The sequence below is a fragment of the Pelodiscus sinensis genome, chromosome 1, assembly GCF_049634645.1.
Source record: "Pelodiscus sinensis isolate JC-2024 chromosome 1, ASM4963464v1, whole genome shotgun sequence".
Lineage (NCBI taxonomy): Eukaryota > Metazoa > Chordata > Testudines > Trionychidae > Pelodiscus > Pelodiscus sinensis.
Genome location: NC_134711.1, coordinates 276,599,265 through 276,625,167, shown reverse-complemented (window position 1 = coordinate 276,625,167; position 25,903 = coordinate 276,599,265).

Here is a 25,903-nt window from a genome sequence, read left to right as displayed (position 1 = left end):
AGCAGATTTCCCAAAAGCTCAGCTATGATAGGAGAACTCAGAAGAGTTAGTAATGTGTGCCAGAAATAGTAAAGATACATCAGATCCCATCCCATCCCATCCTACTGAGCTATAGACCTGTAGTCCCAAGAGAAACTATATCCATGATGAGGTTTCGGGCATCACATGCACTTTTTCCTGAAGGATCTCTCATTACCCAGGGATGTCCTGAAAGGAAGATGCAATTGACAGCTACAAGCATGGATGGGAAAGTGGGTAATGGGGTAATGTGAAAAAAATGATATGACTTGCTTCTGTTGCTACCCATATTGGAGGAAATAATTATCCCTCAGAAATAGTTCCATGCAGCCAGTGTAAATATGTGTTTGATGATCTCATTCATTATTCTTTATTTCTGCCTGAAATAAATAATAAATGTAAGGTGACACCAAATTCATGTGACATACATGTAATTTAGGACTAAATGAGTGGCTTTGGTGAAGTGAAAAAGAGATGTGAGATATGTGCCCAAAACTTCCAGTAAAGCCAAATACTTATGTTTAAAGTAAAAACATTTTGTTTATTAGATATTTTTTGTCATTCAGACACTATGTCATTTACAAAGCACGCAGTACATTCTATGTAATGTTGTATGAACACTTGAATTTGACTTTTGATAAATTGTTAATTTTTATTTTTTTATTTTTGGAAAATCTATTTTTCTTTTAAAAAAAATTTGGAACACTATTTGAGGATAGAAGCAGACCAGTTAGGATTGGGAAAAGACATGGGGCATCTGTAAATTATTCAGCAAATGAATAGCAATGTTGGAAGCTGATGGGGAGTCTAGCAAGAATGGATTAAACAACAGCATTAACTGCTGATAGATATACTCTTGCTTCTATGGTTATCCCAACATTAGATTTAATCATGCTTTCATTGAAGTAAATGGTGAAACTCCCGTTGATTCAACTGAAGCAGGACTGAGTCATTCTTCAAAATTCGATGGAAATAATTTACACTTTAATCCTCTTACACATCACCTAACAATTTAATACTTGCTATTTTCAGCTCAGAGTTTTTAGTGTCTCAGGAAAGAGACATGAATTCTGGTACTATAATGCAAAACATGTGAGATTATTCATGAATCTCTATTCCATTCATTTTAAAGGAATTTTCAATACATTTTTGTGGGTACAACCAAAATTAGAAAATCCTTCTCTAATTTTACATTCATTTGCAAAAGTCAAGATAGAATAAGTAATTACAACTTAGGGGTATCAAGGACAGCAGCAGAGCTAGTCGCTGGGCAGCCTAATAAGAACAGCTAGCCTGTAGTAGGCTGCCTGATTGGCCACATTGCCTGACTGGCTGGAAGAGGGATTTTTTAAGCCCAACAGCAGCAAAATTTCAATGGCTGCTCATAGTATTTGCTCATGGCTGCAGTTGGTCCTACCTTGTTCCCTGTCTGGCTTCAGGCCTGCTCTTGCCTTATCTCACCCCTGCTGAACATCATTCTGATCTTTGATTCTTCTTCTTGACTTTTGGCTCCTACCCTCTGTGTCTTGTCTTAGGGTACGTCTACATTAGCCCCCTAGTTCAAACTAGGGAGGCTAATGAGGGTGACCAAAATTGCAAATGAAGCATGGGGTTTAAATATCCCATGTTTCATTAGCATGTTCCTGGGCGGTCGCCATTTTGGAAACTGATTAGCCCGGAATAACTGCCCGTGTCTACACGCGGCAGTGAAACAGGAGTTTGAAGTAAACCCCTTAACTCAAATTAGCTGTTAAACCTCATTCCACGAGGAGTAACAGCTAATTTGAGTTAGAGGTTTACTTCAAACCCCCGTTTCACTGCCGCATGTAGACGTGGGCAGTTATTCCAGGCTAGAACAATAAAAACAATGAGTAGTCCTCTGGCACTGTAGAGACTAAGAAATTATCTATCTATCTATCTATCTATCTATCTATCTATCTATCTATCTATCTATCTATCTATCTATCTATCTATCTATCTATCTATCTATCTATCTATCTCAGATGAGGAAGTGGCTCATGATAATATAACCTCAATATAGATGATAGTTAGATATAGATAGTTAAATATAGATATTATAACTCTAAAGTTACAGATTAACAAGGCTAACCCTCTGAGACCTAAGAACTGAAGAACAATAGGAAAAGATCCAGGGGAGGCTATCAAGTAGGTTTCAAATGAATGAGTTCTCTCTTGACTGTGTAATGGGAGGGCCTAAGTTCTGCTGTCCTGACTACTGGGTGTGCCTGTTGCTGTGGACTCAGTCTATTGTGTGGGAGTTTTAGAGACTTTTTTCATTTACAAGGGGCAATTGAAATTCAGGAATTAAGATTTGGGGAATGTGCAATATTTCATTCTTTAGATGAGGGTTCAGAAAATAAATTCAGATTAGAAAATGTTTTATTACTTTGATTCTTATTAACCAATAAGACTACTGAATTTGTCTACTCACATAACATCTACAGATATGCAAGTAAATGATAAGAGCAGACTAAAAGTCTTAATTCTAATGAACAAAACTCCATAGGCTTATTTACATACTTTGGGTGAATCATTGTCATTTGAACTATGTAACATGGATATGGCTTTGGAGAAAAAAATATCCTGTGCAAATCAGTAGGTACCTATAGCAGTAGGTACCTAAAACAAATATTAATATTTTGTATCCATCTTTTCTTGTGATATAGCTCTTTTGGCTTTGAGGATTTTCCATGAGGGATTCAAACAGTGCATCTGACTGAATACAAGTTATACTTCTATATACCAAGCATTACAAGAAAAAAGTAGCAGGAAAATATCTGCCTCAGCAGTTCACCTTCATTTAGCATAAGTGGGAGGTGTGCTGAACAGTAGAGATTTGAGGTTGGAGGTAAATGAATGGAAATATTCCTGAGCTCTTTACATAGTATATTTTGTTTTCATCTTTTTATTTAACACTGTACAGTAGTTGTTATGGAAATAGAGTGCTGAGACCACTATCTATCATGCTGACCAATCCTGTTTCATTTTTGCTCCTCCTGTCGCTATCCATCTGTTGTCTTTTATCTTATACTTAGTTTGTAAATTATTTAGTATTAGAACACTCTTGTTTTATTCTGTACATGAACAATGTCTAGCATAATGCAAGTTCTTGTCCATAACTATGGCTGCTAGGTGCTATGTTGGTAATAGAAACTAATTTTTATTAATTTTTTTATTCTGCTGAAATAATTTATTTTTCTGTGTGCTCTGAGAGTTGAAATCATTATATTAGGAAGCTAGCCCTCCACTGCTAATGAAAGATTTGCAAGTGCTACCATTTGTGATACACTAATTTCTTATCGTAAACTGGAGTGTTTGGGAGTTTTATTAATTTCACCTAGAGAAATGGAGTAGGAGAGGGAGGAAGACAGAGATACTGCCTTAACAATCTTCTCTAGAAATCTTGGGAAAAATAACTGATGAATCCACCACAGAGAATTTAACTTATGCACGCTATGGAAATAAAAAACTGTGGAGGAAAATGAAGTTGGGTGACTTAAATGGTATTACAAGCAAGATAGGGTCAATTCCACAATCTAGAGTAAATGATGCAGCTAACTAACATGTGCTCTGCATAAATGTGACATTTTGCTTATGTTACCCACAAGATTTGAGAATTATGCTGTGTTTTCAAAAGTTAAAGCAACCTTTGTATCAACTGTAAAAGCAACTCCAGACTGGTGGGTTCTTCACACATACAGAATCTTGGGGAGTACAGGTGGAGGACAGAGTTGGCTTCTCCAAAGCCATTGCAGATCTGGGAACTAAAATGTTACTATAAAGAGGTTCTCAGAATGATGAAGGGAATCAATAAAGGAAAGATTATCATAACGTAAAACTTATCATAGAGGACTAGAAAGGACCTCAGTAGGACATCTAGTCCAATCCCCTGCATTGAGGCAGAACTAAGTTTTTATGTAGACCAGGGGTTTTCAAAGTTGGCTTGTGGTCTGGCTCAAGTAAGCCCCTGGCAGGTCATGAGACACTTTGTTTGTCTATGCGTCCATAGGCATGGAGCCTTGCAGTTCCCATTGGCTGCAGTTTGCCATTTTCAGCCAACAGGAGCTGTGTGCAAAGTGGTGTTGGCCAGGCTGCCACTTCCAGCAGCTCCCCTTGAAAGACTCCTATTTAGACTATCTGTGACAGGTGTTTAAGAAAAAGTTATATAAGAACTAGTCAGGATGTTCTAAATAATACTTACTCTTGTATCAATGCAGATGACATATTGGGGATTTCCAGTTCTGTTTGTCCATTATCAGCTATCATAAGACTGAAAGTAGCTCGTTGTTTTAAAAATGCACTAAAATGCACTCAAAAATCTGCATATTGAATAAGATAGTCTTCAGACTTGATGCACCTCATGAGGTTGTGGTCCAAATGTTAGGAAAATTTGAGCAAAAGGTTTATAAGATACAGCTCGTGTTTTCATCAAAAACTTTGTTCAATGAAAAGATCATAGCAACCAAGGAGGGAACACAATTTTCAAGAAAAACTGTAGAGTCAACAAAAATGTTTATGGAATACTTTCAAACATGTAGAAATTCAGCATACCCTTTTATGACAATTCTTAATAGTGAAAGGAATAATCCAAACACCATTTCTGATAACCTACTTTGATGACTAAAACTGTGAAATGAATTTGCAAAAGTGGCTCAAAAACGTGGCTGTTTCTATCAAGCACTGACAGAGTGGAACCACAAAGAGGGGACTTTGGCCACACACCACTGCAGTGACATGTTTGGAGGGGAAAGGAAGTAAAGTCATCTGTGCTCTCCTACATGCTTACCTTATTTACTTAGGACACAGCTACATAGCAGGGCTAAACTCAAAATAAGCTATGCAACTTGAGCTATGTTAATTGTGTAGCTTAAGTCAAAACAGCTTATTTTGACTTTTGGAGCTGTCTACACAACAGTTATTTTGAGATAGAGAACTCTTACCCTGACATTCCTTTCTCTTCATATAATGAGGGTTACATGAGTGTGGGTAAGAAGTCCTCCGGCTTGACATTATTTCGACATTATGTCAAAATAATTGCTTGCGTGTAGACGCGGACTATGCTATTTCGCAATAATGTCAGTTATTCCAAAATAATGCTTCTGTGTAGACATAGCCTTATTGATGATCCTCCACCAACTAACAATTCCAATAAATATTTAGGAGCTTACTGGTAGTGCCAGAGTAGCCTCGTGGTTGGGGCCCTTGATTAGGAAATGGGAAACCTCAGTTCAAATCATTTCTATGGCAATCTGGGTCTACCCCTATTTTCATGAATGTTACAACCATCAGACAATAGGATCAATTGGTATGGGCCAATGATTACAGGGATGTTTTAATACAAAGTGGAATAGCACCAACAGAAGAGAGTGCGAGCAACTCACACTTAGAATAGCCAAGTGGTTAAGACACTCACTGAGGATTTAAGAAACATAGATGTGATTCCCTACTCCAAATTAAGCAGAGTATAGGCTAGAAGCTAGATGTGAAACTTCCTAATTAAGAACCATACCCACTGAGATATTGCTTATTCCAGAGCTGATTTCTCTACCACTGACTTCTTGTGAAAATTTTTCAACCAGTATCATTTCATCATGATGCAGATGGGAAACATTACAGTAATCTTGAAAATATTCATGGGATAGAAAAAACAGTTCCTGCCAAGTTTTACAGCTGATACGATAAGTGCAATTGAATTGCCAGCAGACAAATGCTGGAATTCAAATCTGAAACACAAGCCAAGTTACAAGGGGACTAAGGCTCACACTAAAAATATTTAGGAATTGCTCTGCTTGCTAGTGCAAGACTAACTCCTGTAGGTTGCTTTCCAGGTGATTTAGAAACCTAAATTCCACTAACTTTAAATGCTGTCGTAATCATGTAAGCCCTGAAACACTGAGAAAAGCAATATTTAAATGCCATCATTTAAACATCCATGCCTAAATGACTTATCTGAGATGGCTCTGGAAGTCTGTGGTAGAACAGAGACTGACACCCAAGTCCTAGGCCAGCACCATAGTATGTGGATTATCCTTGTTATCCCCAAGTTTCCATCTTTTCAGGTTTTCTTTTTCGCAGGATTATAAATATGAATATATTATCTTATATGTACCTAGAGTTCAATATATAAAGTGTTCCAAATAAATAATGAGTATCTGCCTAAAAGGCAGTACATTCTAAACACATGAGTTGATTCAAAAGACAATATGTACCCAAGTGCTTTGTAGAACAAAAGGATTTTCCAGAGCTTTTTCAATGACCAGAGCTGGGTTTCCTAACAGTTTCATCCAGGTTTTTTCGTGTAGTTTTGTTTTTGGGGGTGAGTAGTTCTGAAATATTTAAAAACTTCCAGATGATGATGATTTTGCAGTAAACGTCTTTCCTCACTGCTTGGTTCAGGAATTCCTGGGGAACCATTAACAGATAAAGCTAAATGCAGAATTGGCTTGTAATGCTTCAGTTTTCCAAATAAACAAGTAGCAGCTCTTTTGCTGTAAAACTAAGAACCATGTAACTGCCCCCAGAAAAAAAAAGATGATTTATAGCAAACGCTTTCTTCCCACCTCCGATTAAGCTCACATTGTGGTTATGTCACTCTTCATCACCCTCAATACAACTTAGTATCTGACATTACAATGTATCCTTCAATATTATAATGCATAAATATTAGCAGTTTAAGTTTTGAAAAATCAAGGTGGAGGAAATCAATAGCTAGTGATTTAGTTCAGCAACAAATAATGAAATTCCTCAATTCAGACACAAATGCAATGCACCTTTATCATAGGAGAAATTTCCCACAATGCCTTTCTGGGGGTAGACCTTTAAATTTAGCAAAGTCAAACAGCTGCAGGCCTAAAACAGGCATTTTGCAATTGGCAGTTGTGGAGTGTCCGTGACATGGTTCCTGTTGGTAAGTACTATACGTGTGTCTTCCTATATATGTCTGAGATAGCATATCTTCACAGTTCTGAAATTAGAATCTTCAGTAAGACCTTAATGAGGAGTCTGTTATGCACATTTTGTTGCTGAATCAGGTTTCTGTTCATTTGACAATGCACTTATGTTTAGCTCATCTATTAACTCTTTGGAAGCTGATCCACAAATGAAGCAAAGCATGCTAAAACTTTTGAAACAAACAAACTAACAAACAAAATAAAAGCTGCTATGGGTTCTTCTTACCTTATTCATTTGGGTGACAAAAAATAGACAAATGATAGCCCCCAGTATCTTTTTTATGGGATATCTTATATTCCACAAGCATTTTTAGTTATTTTATCTATTTTTCTCTAAATTCTATTAATTTATTTTTATTTGTTGCACTAATACAATCACAAAGCTATCCTGTATTAAAATCGCAAAGCTATCCTGATTACAATTAACTGGCATAAATAAAAAATTACTCTTGAATGTTATTTTTCCATTTCTTTTTATTAGTGAACCCAACTAGGGCAGCAAGTTAAATATAAGCCAATTTTGTATAAACTACAGTATTTAGTACAACTTAATTTGATCCAAAGGGAACAGTACTGTAACTTGTTAGCAATGAGAAATAAATATGATGTTTTCTGTCTGTTATTGGAAAACTAATAAAAATGAAGAGCAAGCTGACTGATAAATATTTTGTCGGTATGATTCAGAAGGGTAGCCATGTTAGTCTGTAACTGGAAAAACTTAAAAAACAACAAAGAGTCTTGCAGCACCTTAGGGTGCTTCTACACAGCACCCTAAACTCAAAATAAGATATGCAATTTGTGCTAAACAAATTGCATATCTTATCTCAAATCTATTTTAAAATAGCTTATTTTGAAATTTGGCATGTCTACACATCACCAAATTTCAAAATAATGCGCTGTTTCGAGCCATCCCTTATCCCTCGTGCAACGAGGTTTACCAGGATGGTGAAATAGCATGCCCGTTATTTCAAAAAATATTTCAAAATAATGGGCAGCTTGTGTAAATATGGGGTAGATACTTCTGCTATCCCAAAATAGCCGTGCAGTGTAGACATACCCTTAGAAATGAACAAAAAATGTAGATGATATCATGAGCTTTCATAGGTACAACTCGCTTCTTCAGTTGAATGGAGTGGGTTGTGCTCAAGAAAGCTCATGTATCATCCACATTTTTTGTTAGTCTCTATGGTGCTGCAAGACTATTTGTTGTTTTTTAAGATTTTCCATTCAAAAAGAGTTCTGTTTTAATTTTAGAATTGCATGGCATATTATGTATGTATAGTAAATGGGAAGAATTAGTTATTAAAAAAAAGAAAGAAACCCTCAGGCTACGTCTAGACTACATCCCTTTTTCGTAAAAGGGATGTAAATTAGACGTATCGCAATTGCTGATGAAGCGGGGATTTAAATCTCCTCCACTTCATTCGCATAAAAATGGCTGCCGCTTTTTTTCAGCATGGAGCTTTGCTGGAAAAAAGCGCCAGTCTAGACACTGATCTTTCAGAGAATAAAGCCTTTTCCGAAAGATCCCTTATCTCTTTATGAAATATTTTTATGCTAATGAAGCGGGGGAAATATAAATCCCCGCTTCATTAGCAATTGCGATACGTCTAATTTACATCCCTTTTACGAAAAAGGGATGTAGTCTAGACATAGCCTCACAGTTTGATAGAGTATATCCTAAAGTCATGACAATTTGCAAATGCTCCAAATATTTTTCCAAAGTAAGATGAGAGAATGTAAGTAACTGAAGGCTTAAAATAGAAAAAAAATACATGATACTTCATGTGGCTGCTTGTGTCAGATTATTTAATCAAATAAATTTTCCAGAGTACAAAATACCTTACTATAAACAAAAACATACACATGAGCTGCTCCAGTCTAATTCAAATTATAAGCATTCTAAAAAGGAGTATTACAAACACAAACTGAACATAATGAAACTTTGGGAACCTTGGGAACCATGGTTGCAAGGTTTAGGAGTGACTCACTGGTCAAATGTTCACATGATTTTAGACAACAAAGTAAGATGCCACTACAGCTAAATCATCCTGACAGAAGTAAAAGAGTTAAATAACACCAAAACCAACTACCCTGGCCAGATTCTGTTATTTTTCCTATCTACAGTGTTAAAATTTGCTTCCTGGCCCTTTACATCTCACCTTCTGATTACTGTTATGTGCTCTTTTCCAATCGCCCTGACAATTATGCCACTCCCCATTCTGTACCTAAAAAACACAGCTCCTAAGAATATCTTTCATGCCTGTCACTCTGTCCTTGTTATCCCTACTCCCTCTTTAGGCTTTTCCACTGATTTAATGACTTCTACCTCATCAAGTTGTAGTTTCTTGTTCTCATGTTCAAGGCTGTTCACAGCTCTACCTCTTGCTGTTTATCTGTTTGTCACCTATTGTAACTGTTCTGGCAGTCTCAACCACATGTCTGTACATCAGTGGCACAACTGCTTTCATTCCTCTGCGTTATATTATCTGCTTGGAATGTATTTACTAATCTGCAAGACCACAAACCACACTTAAGGTTCACTTTTATTATGACCCCGGAAAAAAAAACAGCCAACAAATTACAGCTATTTTTGAACCTTAAATGAAAGCTTTTAAATAGTTTTGTACCATTAAGTTGTGCTCATAAGCAGTCCGTGTACTTTCAGCTCCTTTTATCCTTCCCGTTGTTTGTTCACATTCTCTGGCAGCATATTATCTTCAGTTAAGCCTGATACTGAAAATCTTTATGCACATGCTAAACTACTAAGAATAATTCCATTGATTATTTTTAGTGGGTCTACTCAAGGTAATAAAGTTAAGATATGCATAAATGTTTATAGGCTTGGGACTTTAGAATATTACCACTTCAATCAGGGATAGTAACTTCTATGTTTTTGTATAACACATTCCGCAGTGGGGCTTGTTGCTGATGAGGATCCTTGGAAAAAAATAAGATAATATAAACATCAAACGACTTCTTATTTGATTGGGAATTTTTTTTTGTCATAGTTGTCTATGTAATTTTTGTCTGAAGAAAAAAAAAGAATCATTTTCAAATAAAGGGACTCACCCAGTTCTCCTGGAAGTTCTACAAGGATACGTCTACACTGCACGCTTATTTCAAAATAGTTATTCCGAAGTTGCTTGTCTCGAAGTAGCCCATCTACACTGCAGGGAAGCCTCAAAATTAATGTGAGGCAGGCTTCCCTAATGTAGATGAGCTATCTCAATTTAGAGCCCCAAGAGACAGTGGGGAGGAATAACTTAGAATGTCCCTGGTGAGGGGCTATTTCAAAATAGCAGCAGTGGAGCACCTACACATGCCTTATTTTAGAATAGCTATTTTGGAAAAGGAGTTATTCCCTCTCGAATGAGGTTTACAGAAGTTGAAATAAGCTGCCCATTATTTCGATATTATTGTGAAATAACAGAATTGCTGTGTAGAGTCTCTTACGTTATTTCAGAATAAAACTAATTATTCCAAAATAATAGTGCAGTGTAGATGCACCCCAAAAGTGCTTGCCTGAGGTAGAAACTGACCACAAACCACTCTTATGTACCAAAACACACAATAGAACAACACAAGGGAAATGTCCACCACAATCCCAGTGGATGGTTGTATTATGTGCAAGAGCTTCCCGGTTAGCCTTGCACTGCTATGTTTCTTGTTATCAGCATTCCCTAATATGTACCAGAGGCTCCAACAAGTGTTGCGTCTTGATTTGTATTAAATTGTGTTTCTCCTGGACTGCAGAATTGAACATCAGATCTTGGAGAAAGCAGTTGCTAAAAGTCACCAAAGTAGTCCTGGATGAGGCAATGTAGGAGCCAGGAACAATGTTAAGGGAAAGATAACGCAGGGCGCCAACAGCAGTGATGAACAAGAAGACAGCAACAGAACATAAGGGGGAAAATCAAAAGTAAGTGACAGGATGAGTTAGGAATGAGTAAAGGAGGAAACCAAAAGAAGGGGGATTTGTAAAGCAGATACTAAAATTGTCTGCAGTAGAGATAACACTCCTCATTTCCAGTGTGAATTACCACTACACTTCCCTGACAGCATAACTCCATCATTAACCCTTTATTTCAGTAGAGTGTAAAGCCTGGAAAGGAAGTGGAGGAACTGAGATGTTCTTTTTATTTCTTGGCAACAACCAGCCAGCAGCACTCCAATTCTACGGCTTGATTCTGCTATTCTTAATGGGCCCGGCATAGTCACAAAAGTGGTCTCTGATATTAGACCTCAAGGCAGACATCCCAAAGGAAACTTTCATATACAAAACAATCTTGTGACACCAATACTGATTATTAGTTTCAAGGGAATATTGTAATAGTTGTTACAGTGGCCACCAATAAATAGTCAACAATTTCCATATTACTTCATGGATTATTTGACATACTCACTATTGCCCTACAGTGAGGTAAATTAGATACCATGGTGAGTGACTTATTAAATCTTGGCAATTTGGGACTACTGTATTCATTATGAAGATCATTATAGCCAGAGCCTAACGACTTGATGGTTTTTTACCATCCATGTCTTAGAAATACAAGTGGTTCTTGGTGCATTATCTTTTGGCTTCCTATTTCTGCAAGTGGTAAACTCTCTGGCCTCTTCTTGTAGGAAATTAAATTGTTTTTGTGTTAAAAGCCTGTGTGCATGCTCAAAAAATTCTAATACTGATATTTATAATACCCACTTGGTTTTGAAATTAGTTTTGAAAGTGCAAATTCTAATACTTGCAGACAAGGAAGTTTAGGATTGTGTGTGTGTGTGTGTGTGTGTGTGTGTGTGTGTGTAGGTATGTGCATGTCTTGGACATGACATTTTGTCACATATGAATAAGAATGGAACCCTAGTTGAAAATGTTTCCTATAACTCTTGTGTGCTACAAATTGCTATAAGTCTTAAAGTATATTTTCCTTGGGGTAAAGGATCATGGCTACCCCTGTTTGCATAGCACTTAGCTCAAAAAGGCACCGATTATGATAAAGGGCCTCGGGGAAACTTCTCTGATTTAATATTAACTACTAGATTGACATTACTTACATCTCATAGTTTAGGCCTGCTCAGAGATTCTCAATTATGCTGTTATTTTTCACTCACTGTGTCATGTATAAAAGTAGGCTTTACTCTCCTGAGGGCAGAAAATATTCCAAGACTACTTTATTTGCTCTTTTGGACCCCCAGCCATTATGAACATAAATATATGAATAAAGAATAATATAATACTTAACCATCTAACCTCAATGTTTGAACTCTATTATAAACTTTCACAAAGGAAGTTAGTTTTCAGAAATAATGCTCCCAAAGGATGTAACATCCAGTGAGCTTGCCAGGATCTGAGACCCTTGATGTATTGGTAATGCTTCTAGGATTGATATAAAAAGCTACACCTAAATCTGATAAACAGGGAATATCTGCCCTTCATTTTAATAACCTAGATGAAAAATAGGAAGGCCTACAAAAATTGGGCTTTTGTGTTCCTTCTCTCTTACTTTTTCTCTTCAGCATCTGGGGAACTGAGTTGTAGCTCACAAAAGCTTGTGCTCTAGCACCCTAATAAAGCTGTCTTTAAATTGCCACTGGACTCTATGCTGCTTTTATTTGGAAACTTTATTCCTATAGGCAACATAGAACACAGGATAGTTGAATTATACCACATACATGGTGGTGACACATACATGTGATCAAATTCACAGCCATATAATCTATAGGTTGAACCTCTAAAAACTGAAATTCTCTGGTCTGGCAACATTCTTGGTCCAGAAGGACCACAGATGTTCCAGGATCAGAGTCCCAGTATGGTGCAGAGAGTAGGGGCCAGGAGCCCGGCATGATGCCAGGAGAGGAAGTGAGAGTTGGGAAGCCTGGTGCATGGTTCAGCTTCACTGCAGGGTGGGGGACTGGGAGCCTGCTTACAGCCCAGCTGGACTGTGGGGGTGGGGATGGGAGCTAGCACTCCAGTTAGCTGGGATTGGGGGGGGGGGGCAGGAAGCCTGGTGAGGAGGGCAGAACAGAGAGTATGGCTGGCAGCAGGGGGTCCAGAAATGACTCCCTTGATCCAAGAAAATTACTCATCTGGAACCAGTCAAGCTCAGGGGGTACGTCTACACTACAGCGCTAGTTCGAACTAACTTAGTTCGAATTAGTTAAATCGAACTAAGCTAGTTCGAACTAACGCATCTAGAACTAAAAACTAGTTCGAACTAGCGTTTTGCTAATTCGAACTAGCAAGTCCACATTGAGTGGACTCTGAACAGGGCTTAAGGATGGCCGGAAGCAGTGCCGGCAGGGCATAAAAGGAGGACTTAGAGCATGGAGATGCTGTCTCAGGCTAGCCGAGGGCTGCGCTTAAAGGGTCCCGACCCCCACCCCGGACACACAGTTCTAAGGGGTGCCCCGCTTGCAAAGAAGTTCTGGCTTGGAGTGCCCTGAGTGCCCACACTGGGCACATCACACCACTCGGCCATCAGCCCGGCTGCACTTGCCGCAGGCTGCCATCTGGGGAGAGGGAGTAATTGGGGGGCTGCAGGAGAGCTTCCACCCCCAGAAGCCCGCAGAGCCAGCCCAGTCCTCCCCATCGGGGGCTCGTACCCCATTCCTCCCTCACCTCCTTCCACTTACCCTTCCTTAGCCCCCCTTCTTATTGATGTACAAAATAAAGATAACGTTTCTTCCAACATTGACTCTGTCTTTATTGAAAAAAAACTGGGGGAGACTGGGAAAAGGAGGTGGGAGAGGGGAAGAGAAAGGCTGGGAGAGGGGAGGGCAACTAACATGATCAGGGGTTGGGAACAGGTCCCAGATGAAGAAAGGCTACAGAGACTGGGACTGTTCAGCTTAGAAAAGAGGAGACGGAGGGGGGACAGGATAGAGGTCTCTAAAAGCAGGGGTTGGGTGGAGAGGGTGCATTCAGAAAAGTTCTTCCTGAGTTCCCATAAAGAAGGACTAGAGGACACCAAAGGAAAGGAATGGGTAGCAGGCTTGAAACTAGTAAGAGAAAGTTGTTGTTCTTGACAAAGCAAATAGTTAACCTGTGGAACTCCTTGCTGCAGGAGGCTGTGAAGGCTACAACTAGAACAGAGTTTAAAGGGAAGTGAGATCAAGTCATGGAGGTTGGGTCCATGGAGTCCTATTAGCCAGAGGGTAGGAGTGGTGTCCCTGCCCAAAGTTTGTGGAAGGCTGGAGAGGGATGGCACGAGACAAATGGCTTGGTCATTGTCTTCCGTCCATCCCCTCCAGGGTCCCTAGGGTTGGCCGCTGTTGGCAGACAGGCTACTGGGCTAGATGGACCTTTGGTCTGACCCAGTACGGCCATTGTAAGCTCAGGGCTCAGGGTCGGGGGTCTCAGTGGACCCCCTTGATTTTCATGCACACCTGGTCCTGGGTGGCCAGGCTGGCAGCTCTCCTGCCCTAGCCGGCCACTTTCCTGTGCCTAGTGCGGAGATCGTGGACGAGGTCCACGATGTCCGCACTAGCCCAGGAAGGTGCCCGCCTCTTGCGGTCCAGGGCAAGCTCCCGGGAGCCGCCAGCCTGGTCCCGGCAAGAGGGGGTGGGCTGGGGGGCATCGGGTGGGTGGCTCTGTGCCGTGCCAGGTGCAGGGTCTGCTAGCTGGGTGCTGGCAGGCTTGCACCTGGCACGGGCACCGTAGCCAGCCCGTGCCCCTTTAAGGGGTCCGGGGCCGGGAGGGGGGCATAGAGTTTCCCTGGTGTTGGCCAGAGTGGCCACCAGGGAAACCTGGGGAGGGCTAGCCTCCCACTAGTTCGAACTAAAGGGCTACACAGCCCTTAGTTCGAACTAGCTAGTTCGAACTAGGCGTTAGTCCTCGTAAAATGAGGTTTACCTAGTTCGAACTAAGTGCTCCGCTAGTTCGATTCAAATTCGAACTAGCGGAGCGCTAGTGTAGCACCTATTAAAGTTAGTTCGAACTAACGTCCGTTAGTTCGAACTAACTTTGTAGTGTAGACATACCCTGAGTGTGCTAGACCAAGGTCAAACCTATATTACATATTTGAGAGAGATTTTCGGTTTGTCTGTTTGATCAACAACTCCTCCTAAATGGTAAGAGCCTAGACCACCAAATTCAGGATACAGCTTCCTCTTATCATACCTTAAAGCAACGTAAGTATTTGGTTTTACTAGGAAAATGTGATATTCCTGGAATGGAGTGCTTCTCATAAAACCAAACAGAAAAGAGACACAATTACCAAATCAAGTACCATCCTTAAAACTGATATAACTGAATGAACATTGAAAGAAACTGAAACAAGATGAACCAGAAAAAAATACGATGGAACTGGAATAGGATTGTTTCTCAATAACCTTACACAAAAGAGTTAAAAATGGAGACATTTCAAGTATTTCTCTCTTATGGCACAGCTACATCAATGCTTAAGATTTGACAACTAGAAGACAATCTTATTGGAAATCAAATTGACTGTAGCCCTTTTTTGTTATAACAGTGAATGCTGAAAGTTTACAGGGATGAAGAAAAAAATACACAATGGAATTCCTATTTGAAAATATTTATTGAAAACAAATTAAATGGACAAATTTTAACAATTCTTTTTAAAAGAAACCCGAGAGAAAAATTAAATTAACAAAAATAACATTCTATTTTTGAAAAATACAATAATTTAAATAAAGTTTGTATATTTTCACTCTAGATTAAAAAAATCAATTGAGGTAAGAACCCAGGCAACACAAGGTAAATCTACTAGTTAAATATATTTGTCATGCAGCTTTAACTTCCTTATCTGAACTATCCAAACAATCTTCGGAGACTAGTTCTAAAATTCCTTACAATACAGACGGAATTGTGAACATTACCAACAAAGTAATATCTCAAAATAGCAATTCCACATTTTTAAATGCGTCCATTATTTCAAAATATATTTCAAAATAATGAGCGCACCATTCCGGCATCCCTGTAACCCTCGTTCCAGGAGTATTAAGGGACTTGTTGGAATAGCACTTTATTTTGAAATTTTGAAATAATCTATTTCAAAATTACCTCGAAATAAGCTACACAATTTGCGTAGTACAAATTGTGTAGCTTATTTTGAGGTAAGAGTGCTGTGTAGATGCACCCTAAGGCTACATCTAGACTGCGAGCCTCTTTTGAAAAGAGCATCTAGACTACAACCAGTACTTTTGAAAAAGCAAGCCGCTTTTTTGAAAGAGAGCATCCAGACAGTGTGGATGCTCTCTTTCAAAAAAACAGTTTGCATTACAGAGGACCTTTTTTCGAAAGAGTACTTTAAAAAAAGGCGTTATTTCTTGTAAAACGAGGTTTTCTGCGGTCAAAAAAACCTGCCGCATTCTTTCGATTTACTTTCGGGCAGGTGGCAGGCACATTCCCCCGTCTGCCCCTCAGCAGCCAGCTCTCATTGCTGCCACCACTGCTACAGCCGCCTCCTGCCCTGGTCTCCTGCCCACCAAGTGCTTGAGCAATCAGCATGTGGAGACTGCCTCCTCCTGCTCTGGCGGGAGAGCTGCGATCGCAGACACTCTGCTGTGCCACCCTCCGCTGCAGTTCCTTGCAGCCAGGAAAGCAGCAGCAGAGAAAAATGGGTGGGGGAGGGATAAGAGAGGGCTGGTGCTATTTTTGGGAAGGGGGATGTGCTAGATTTGAATGGGTCCCCATGCAGCGGCAACCGCCTCTGCTCCCTGCTGGGGATCCCTAGTTGCACCCTCCACAAACTGTCCTCTCTGGCTGGAGGGAGGGCAAGGCAGCCAGCTAATCCCCGGCGATACCAAAGCCCCAGGGGTGGCTGGTTCTGGCTCGCTCTCTCCCGCACGCGTGCGCACACTTCTTTTCCCCTCACACACCCACACCCACATGCAGTCTCAAGCTTGCTGGCTGGAGCTGGGAACAGTGGCTCCTCCGCTCCACCCGTCCGCTCAAAGTTGCAGGGATCTCCCTTCTGGAGGCAGGCTTGTCATTTTTCAGTGGTGACACTGCGAGGGCAGGGGAGCCAGGGTAGGGGGAGGTGCAAGAACGTGCTATAAAAGGACCCGTTCGCCTCTCGCTGCCTCATAGGCAGTGTGAATGCGATAATTTGGAGGGAAGCCCCAGCGAGCGGAGCGGTAATGACAGCCATTCCTGCCACTGCGAAGCAGCTAGGGAGCAGGGTGACAGTGAATAATGGCCAGGCACGCACGCAATCCTGATCCCCTACTTCCCCGGTGGTTCTCCAGCAGCCTAGCCAAAGGCGGGGAAGTTGGGGTGGGATGCAAGGGAACGAAAGAGAAGTCAGAGTCCTGTGTAAATACAGGGCGCTCAGCCTCACCAGTAACATTACCTTCCTCCCAGCCCTTCCTTCTATATCGGACGCATAGCTGCTTTGGGTGAAAGTGAATCCCCAACCTTCTGGGAACAAAGGAGAGAGAGAGAGGAGCTTTCTGCTCTGGTGCACACAGATTTATAGTTCCCAGGACACACCTGGGTCGTAGGACCCCAGAGTTCCTTTTTCTCTCACTACTCGGAGTTCAGAAATAAAAGCCCAGATATTCTCCAGACTTACACAACCTGGAAAAGGTTTCTAGGCAAGCCGATTCCCTCCGTTAAAAAAAAAAATCATTCTTCCTGCGCATGATTAAGAGCTGGTTAGAAAGAAACACACCTATGAAGTCTAGAGAACCTTCCACCTAAAACCAATACACACTCTTTTAAACGAGAAGATAAACCAGCTAGTCTACAGGGCTTTATAACCACTGAATGTATCCTGAGCTGCGCCCACAAACATCTCTACGTGGGCGGTAGATTTACTGATCACCCTCTAATGGACAATTATGGATTGCTGTTATTGTTGTGTTTGATAAATTATGGATATGTTCTTTATTGGGCACTTTATGTACCAGGTATAGAAAATCCATACAGTCTCCCCCAAGGAGTTTACCAATAAGTTTGACACAATAGGTTTCACAATCCTTATTAGCTTAGAATCAGAAGGGTAGCCCTGTTAATCTGAATCTGCATAAACAACCAGAAATTCTGTGGCACCTTATAGGCTAAGAGATGTATTGGAACATAAGCTTTCGTGGGTAAATGTGGGTCTTTTGCCCACGAAAGTTTGTGCTCCAATAAATCAGTTAGTCTATAAAGTGCCACAGGACTTCTCCTTATTAGCCCATTTTTTGTAAGCATGGCTTTTGGACCTCCCTCTCCAGTCTATCAATTTGGTTTTGGTAATTGTGATTTTATTATAATTAAATGAGTAAACTAGTAGGAAATTGTTTTATTTTACTAACTACAAATTTTCTGTTTTCATTTTTTTTAAATTTTAAACAAAACAAAAAACAAAACATTGGAAAGTGCAAACATGTGTAAAAGCCAACAAAAAAAGGGGGGTGGCCAAAAAAATTTTTGCTTGGGGCAGCAAAAAACCTAGAGCCAGTCCTGCTCCCAGCTATGCAGCCCAACTTATCTTCCAACAACCAAAAGTTGCCTGGACAGTCTTGTATTCTGTACTCAGCACTCCCTGATGCTCCCCTCCCAAAGAACTTCCCTTCATGGTAGTAAGTGGTACAGAACCCCACAATACAGGAGCCACATCAGGCTATGCCCTTAGCATATGTTATATATTGTTTGCTTCTAAATGCTTGTGGTGCAGAACAAATGAATAAACAATAAACATCTAATAAACACATCTACTAATTAAAGATCTGATCCATTTCCCATTACAGTCAATAGAAAGGTTCACTTTATTCAAAGGTTCAAAGTCAATTGAAATCATTTGGAACTACAAACTATGGTTAGTGGTATCTTTGGGGCTCTGTGCCTGTGGATACTCAGATAAACACATAATCCTATGGTCTGCTAGTGACTAACCCCAAGGAACTGTGTGCAGGTAGTTCACTGCAGTTTTCCTACCTGTGCAATACAAGAATGTTTACCTTGCCATAGTTTATGGCCAGAATTCTGTGAGTATAGAGTCTAAATGATCCAGCTTCCAGAATGCGGTCCAGGACATGCTTTTGGACTTTTCTCCCCTGTAAGGTAACTAGGAGACTGGAATTCTTTGTGTCGTCCTCATAGTGTTGAGGGCATGAGAATTGAGAAGTGATCTGTGTCCTACTGGCAGCTGAAGAGGGTCTACTTCAAGGAGCTGATTATATGCTGAGAGCTTGTATCCCCATACTGAATTCAATTAAATGCTTGGTATGTGAGAGGGATGGGCAGATAGCACCCTTCACCACTGTAACTTTAATACAGCCACAGCCTCCTGCTTAATTCCATCACTGTGTCTTTTATTCACCTATGTATCCTGATCAAAGTATTTTCATCTGAGCTCATAGCTTTGATGCATTCTGCCCAAATATTTTATTCTGCTGTGTTAATCAGTGTATTGTAGGGACAATATGTTAATTTAGGGAAATGTGCTATTATAGTTTGTGTGAGGGACTTCATTCAAAATTATGAGTGTTTGAGAGCAATATAATTCCTGAAAAGATCACAATTTTTTAAAATAGGATTTCTTCAGGAGAAGAAACAACAAAGTTCATTAAAAACAAATGTTGACACCGATGCTGCTATTTCATTAAATTATAAACAATGCTTGATTATTTTAGTTTAAAAAATCAGCTTTTGACCTTTTACTTGGTCTTTAACAAATGTAGATGTTAATCATACTGCATGTGCAAAAAGCTCAAAGGCATTACTCTAAGAAAGCTTGGAGGAAACCCAATAAACCCATTACAGTCTAAAGCACCATCAAGGGAGCCAAAACAAGTGTGTGTCAATATGTTTAATATTGTAATCTAGGGGGACATAACACTTGCTCTGTATAGGAAGAAAACAGCATGCCTTTTTTTTGCTAAGAAAGAGACTGAGAAAACTTGTGATCACAAAACAAAAACCCATATTGCTGATAAGACAAAAGTGTAAGAGATTCTCTACAAACTCAAGCTGTGACTTTCCCAACTAAAATTTCATATTAATTTACACGTCTGTTTTTAGTTGCACAGCTAGCAGGAACTGTGAAAAAGGAAATTAGTTGTTCTTTTCTCAGAAACTCTTTAAAGAAAACTTCATGCAGTGTTTCTTTTTTTTTCTTTAAGCTGAAATATCAGACCGTGATTATCTGCTCTTCTAATAAGGAAAAAGAGGCACCCAAATCAGCACCCTCTTCTGAAAATGTGATTAAAGAAATTTTTATGTTATGATTCTGGATACAGTTTCATGAGACCAGATTCCTAAACTAACACAGTTTGATATTTTGATAAATTCTTTGCCTACCAAGGGATGGGATGAAAGAAAGGAAGTGGCTTGGCTTCAGTACACTTGGCTATCCTCAGTTTGGGGTTTTGTCCCATGGAGACTGTTGCCATTGGCACAGCTTAGCACAGTGTCTTGACTGATCCAAAATTTGCAAGGCATGGAACTGGTTCTGGATATCATTCTCTGTTACTGTAGCAGAAAATCTGGCCTAATATCATTATTCAAAAAACAGACTGTATTTTTAAAAAGCCAGTTTAATTAGAATATTTTCTTATATTTTATATTGAAATAACCACACATTTTAAAATAACCAAAAGACATTATTTCTTCTTTATTTACAAATACCATATTTAAATGTGCAATACATTTTGCTGCAATGGATGGCACTTGCAAATTAGCAAGATTTGGGATAGTGCTGCTTTTTCCCCACTACCTGGGGCTAGATATTATAAAGCTTCATTTCATATCCATGAGTGGGAAAATTGAATCCCTATATGTTACTTCACAAGTATGAAGAGATTCCACCTTCCTTTACAGTGGATAAGTTCTTTTGTGTGTTCACTGATACCACTGTTCTTTGATCATGTAAGCCCAGTGACTACATTAAGACCAGACTCAACTATGTTCTGACTATGTTTTACTTTGTTGGTGCCACAAAGCAGCCCTAAAACACCCTTAACAAGACAGGCAGCAGAACTGGTGGTTGTTTTGAGTTGCTGGGATGATGTAAACAGACAGAACATGTAACTAAATCTAGCATTATGACTGCATAGAAATAACTGAATGTGCATTGAAAATTTCATTCCAGAATCTCTAACTGCTTTCCCAAGATAAATGTAATCCAGTCCCATAACCTCTGGAAGGTAGGACACTGCAATTGCATCTGTTTTACAAATTCATAAACAGAGGCCATGTCTCCACTTGTGCGAAGATCAATGCTGTGATGCTCAATCTTCTGAAGTTCGATTTAGCGGGTCTACTAAAGATCCACTACATTGAATGGAGAGGTGTCCTCATTTATGCTTGTACTGCAGCTCCTTGTGCGGAGTGAGGGAAGTCAGTGGGAGTATTTCTCCCATCAGCCTCCTGTTGAGGACAGCGCCAAAGCTTGGTTTAAGGTCTGATGACTCCAGCTACCATTTTTATATAGCTGGAATTGCATACCTAAAGCCAACCTTCCACTATAGCAGTGTTTTTTAAACTTTTTAAAACAGAGGAACACCAAACAATATTTTTTTTTAATAAGGAACACCAAGGATTTTTTGTTGAGAGAAAAAAAAGGGGGGGAAGAGGGTGTTGGGAGAAAGTTATTGAGGACAAAAAAGGTCACCCGCCCTTTAAGGGCAGCCATTTTGAACGGTGTTGTTCTCCACGGTACACCTCCGAGTGCCTCGCAGCAGAACACAGTTTAAGAAACACTGCCCTATATTGTGGACGTGGAGAGAAGTACAGAAGTTTGTGACATGCCCATAGTAATACAGCAGCTTCAAGGGGTAGCCGAGTTAGTCTGTATAGAAAAAAAAACAACAAATGGTCTGGTAGCACTTTATAGACTAACAAAATATGTAGATGGTATCATGAGTCCACTTCTTCACATGGCCAAAGTTTTGAGTTTAGGTTGGGCAGACCCAAAATAAATAGGGGAGGGAGGGGAAATAAAAGGAGGTGGTAGGAGACATGGAGCAGAGGGTATAGAAAATTCAGGAAGGTAGAGGAAATCAGTAAGTATCTGATGATAGTTATACAATGAGTGAATGACTGAGGGCTGGGAATATCCTTTGAGAATTCCTATTCTTCTTCCCATAGCCCTGCATTAGACTCACTTGACTTCTTTCCATGTCTCTTTAGCATATAAAAAGATGTTTATCTAGTACAGCAGCCCATACAGGGGAAAGCATCTATAGCAGGGGTGTCCAACTTTTTTCAAAGAGGGCCAGATTTGAAGAAGTGAACATGCGTGAGGGCCGTCCCCGCACTCTCAGCCCCAAGGCGGAGGGCCCGCAGGGTCGGAGGCGGGCGGAGAGCGCAGGGCACGCCGGCCTCACGGCGGCCCGGGGACAGGGCGAACCCACAGCCGAGCGGGGGAGCGGGGCTGCGGACGTGCCCTACAGGGCAGGCTCTAGGACCACGGAGGCCATGGGCAGTGGCGGCACAGCCAGAAGCGGCGCGCTGGACGCGCCAGTTCAAAAGAGCGCCAGGGAGCCCGGAGAGGGGGAGGAAGTGGGGGCCGTATTAAATCAGAACACGGGCCGCAATTGGCCTGCGGGCCGGACTTTGGACATGCCTGATCTATACAGTCTGGAAGATGGAGAGAGAGACTGACTGAAAGCAGATACTGGTTTTAGTTAATAAAATAAGGAAAAGCAGCTGTACTTATAATGTATTTTTTTTATAAAACTGAATTTTAAAAATAAGCATTATCTCCTGTAATGTACTATACGTCTGACCCCCCTAAACAGGTTCAAGTGTAACTTACTGTTACCCATCACAAGGTCATTGCTGTATTTAAGAGCCTTGAAAAAAATATAATTGATTGAGCTGATCCAAGTGCCTTGCTCATCTCACTAGACCTATTTCTCAGCTGCCCTAGGTTAATCACCAAGTCCACCACATGCTGATGTCCTCCATTACATCATAATTAGAATTTAGCAGGCAGAACTGGGGAAAGCTGGCAAAATTATTCATATTTTTCTTCTAGGAGCCAGATGTTGTGGGATAGATTTCATTTAATTGTGTGATAGATGCAATAATAGTATCCATATGCAGACAGCTGATAGTGACACTGATAACAGTTGAAGGCAAGTGAAGTGAGGCATGCTTCTTGGATAGTTAATTAAGATTATTCATTTATATGAATCGTGTCATTTCATAATGCATTTAAAGTAGGTAGAGAAAATATGAAGAATATGTAATTATTTAAATACTATTTTAAATAATTCTGCAAATGGAAAGCTGTGCTCAGTAAAGTTAAGGCTGCTGAAGTGGGTTTTTTTTATGAACAATTAAATAACCACAGCATTCATATCATGTTGGGACATAAAGCTCTCTACATGGTGGCATTATACATGATTTGATATACAGAATAGCCATGTTATATTGCTGAAGTAGAAGATATAATTATTATTTAATGTCCCTAAGAAATAAGTTATAGCAGATACTGAATGCTATAGAGGTGAATATCAAATGGTAGATTCTATCCATAAAAATGAAGTCAGGGCTATTATTTAACTGGAGGATATTAAAATATGGAGCTAGTGGACTAACTTGTGTTCTGGTATAAGCAAGTTAAATTCCCGTTTCCCACTGAAATATATGATCACCTATACAGTATATATTAAATCAAATTTCATTCTGGTATTAGACTTTGAATGTCATCAAAAAGTATTCAGAAATCATAGATATGAATTCAAAAAGTAGTAACTTGTTTTTTTAAAAAAACAAAATTTTAACAAGACAATAAAGACTTTTTTTAAACAATACTGAAACAATACTGATTTTCTGAACACAGAATACTTTTTCTAAGCTTTAAACTCATAATTCAGGAGACAGTTGTTTGAAAATATCAATACTGAATCCCAACCACAGTAATATTGTTCTCTAATACTAAGTGGGTATTAGTATATACTTAGACACACACATCAGGGATGGGGAAGCTACAGCATGCCGGCCACATATGGTTCATCAAGGTTAGCTGTCAGGGGGTCACCAAGGGGTCCTTAGGCACAGTGGTTGCAGTTCACTATTCTGAGCCAGTTGGAAATGCACAAAGCAGCACAACATGGGCCACCACTTCCTGCAATTCCCATTGGCTGGGAATGACAAACCACAGTCATTGGGAGCTGCAAGCAACTATCCTTGTGGACATTCAGGTAAACAAACTGTCTTGTGGCCTGCCAGCAGCTAACCCTGATGAACTGTGTACAACTGATACATTGGAGGTTTACAACCCCTGGCTTACAGTGTAAGACAAAGCGACAGACAGGAGAGCACAAGGATAAATTGAGACAGTAGTGCCCAGTGTACTGTAGGCTTCAGCTGATCAGAAATCTCTCAAAGCATAACATGATTGGCTGCTTAGCCAATCTGGATCATTTTACTTTTTTTATTGCTATTTCCACCCAGGACATTGTAACACAGTGGGACTCACCACCATGGCACCTCCAGCTGGTCACTTGGGAATCCGCTCTTCTACCCTGGAACACCTTCTCTGGCTGTTGTCATGCCTATCATTAGATGTTATTTTCCACCAACTTGCATTAGGGCCTATATCCCTCCTTGACTATAGGTACTGCCCTGCTGCAGTTCATCCCCCACTCAGGGGCCCTCCCCCTCGGGGAACCCCCAATCCCCTATGCCCATCTTGCCACAATGACCCACTGCCAGTCTTCATCTAGCCCCTGCCCCAGGGGAAAACTGCAGTCTGAAATGGACATTCACCATCAGCAAGGGGTGTGGACATGCTCTCTTTGCTTGTCCTGGCGGCCTCCCTGCAGCCCTTGTAGCCTTGAGTCTTGCTTCAGACCCTACAGCCTGGGAGCTTGCCTGGCCAGAGCTTCCGCAGCCATGCCTGCCTTTCCCCAGCCCTGCTTTAAGTCAGAAAGCCTCTAGCTTCCCTGGCAGCCAGGTCCTTCCTACTCTATAGCTGGAGCAAAAATGAGTCTCCACCCCTCCAGGTGCCCTTATTTATACAGCCCCAACTGGACCCTAATGGCTGTCTCTGCCTTAGCTGCTGGCTCCACCACTCCAGTCCTCTCCCATGGCTGGGTTTTAACTGTTAAAGGGCCAGTATGGGGCAGACACCCCGCAACAGACATTCATAGATCAATTTCACAATATAAAAGCAACACAGAAGTTTCAATTCTGAAATAGAAGAAACTGTCCTAATTAGCCTTAGTAGTACTTACTACGCCACTGGGTCTTTCTTTTGCAAATAAGGTCAAAATCATCACAAAAATGAACTTTGACAGTTACTTTGGATGTTGATTAATGTTGCAGATATTAAGGTAGATATATCATCATATTGTCTGAAAAAATTCTGTAGTGATTGCCCTCTCACAATTTTAGGTAGTGAAGACAGAGATGTGAAGAATGAAATATGCATCTCAAGTGAGCTCCATTAGGCCAGAAGACTTGTGACATGGAGTATAATGAAAAATTGAAAATCTTTGTATTTATTACCATGAAGTGTTCTGATATATTGCCTTAATATATACTGTTACTGGTACATTTCCAAGCAACAACTATCCATTAATTGTGAAATATGTTTTGAACGCCTCTGCAGTCCCATGCAAAATCAATCCAACAGACTTTTTTCCTCAAAATATAAAGTGTCAATTCATAGTGCAATCTGAAAATGTACAGCATCTTTCTGGATTAGTCAAAATAGCTTTATAATACTCAGCATGGGCCTGAGAGTGTGAGGAACTGAAATCCTTCAACTCCCACGAATGTCAATGCGAGTTGTATTCTTAATACCTGGCAGACTTTGGAACCTCATTTAAAAACTAGTGTTATGAAAAGTGATTTTCCTTTCTTCAATCTGCAGATGACAGATGAAATGCTCTTCTTCAACTGTATATTTTATTTACAAACTGAGCTACACAATAATCCTCCATAAATCAGTGTATAATTACCAGCCATTCAGTAGTGTGCAAATATTTCCACTGTAACAGCAAAGTCTCGGCTA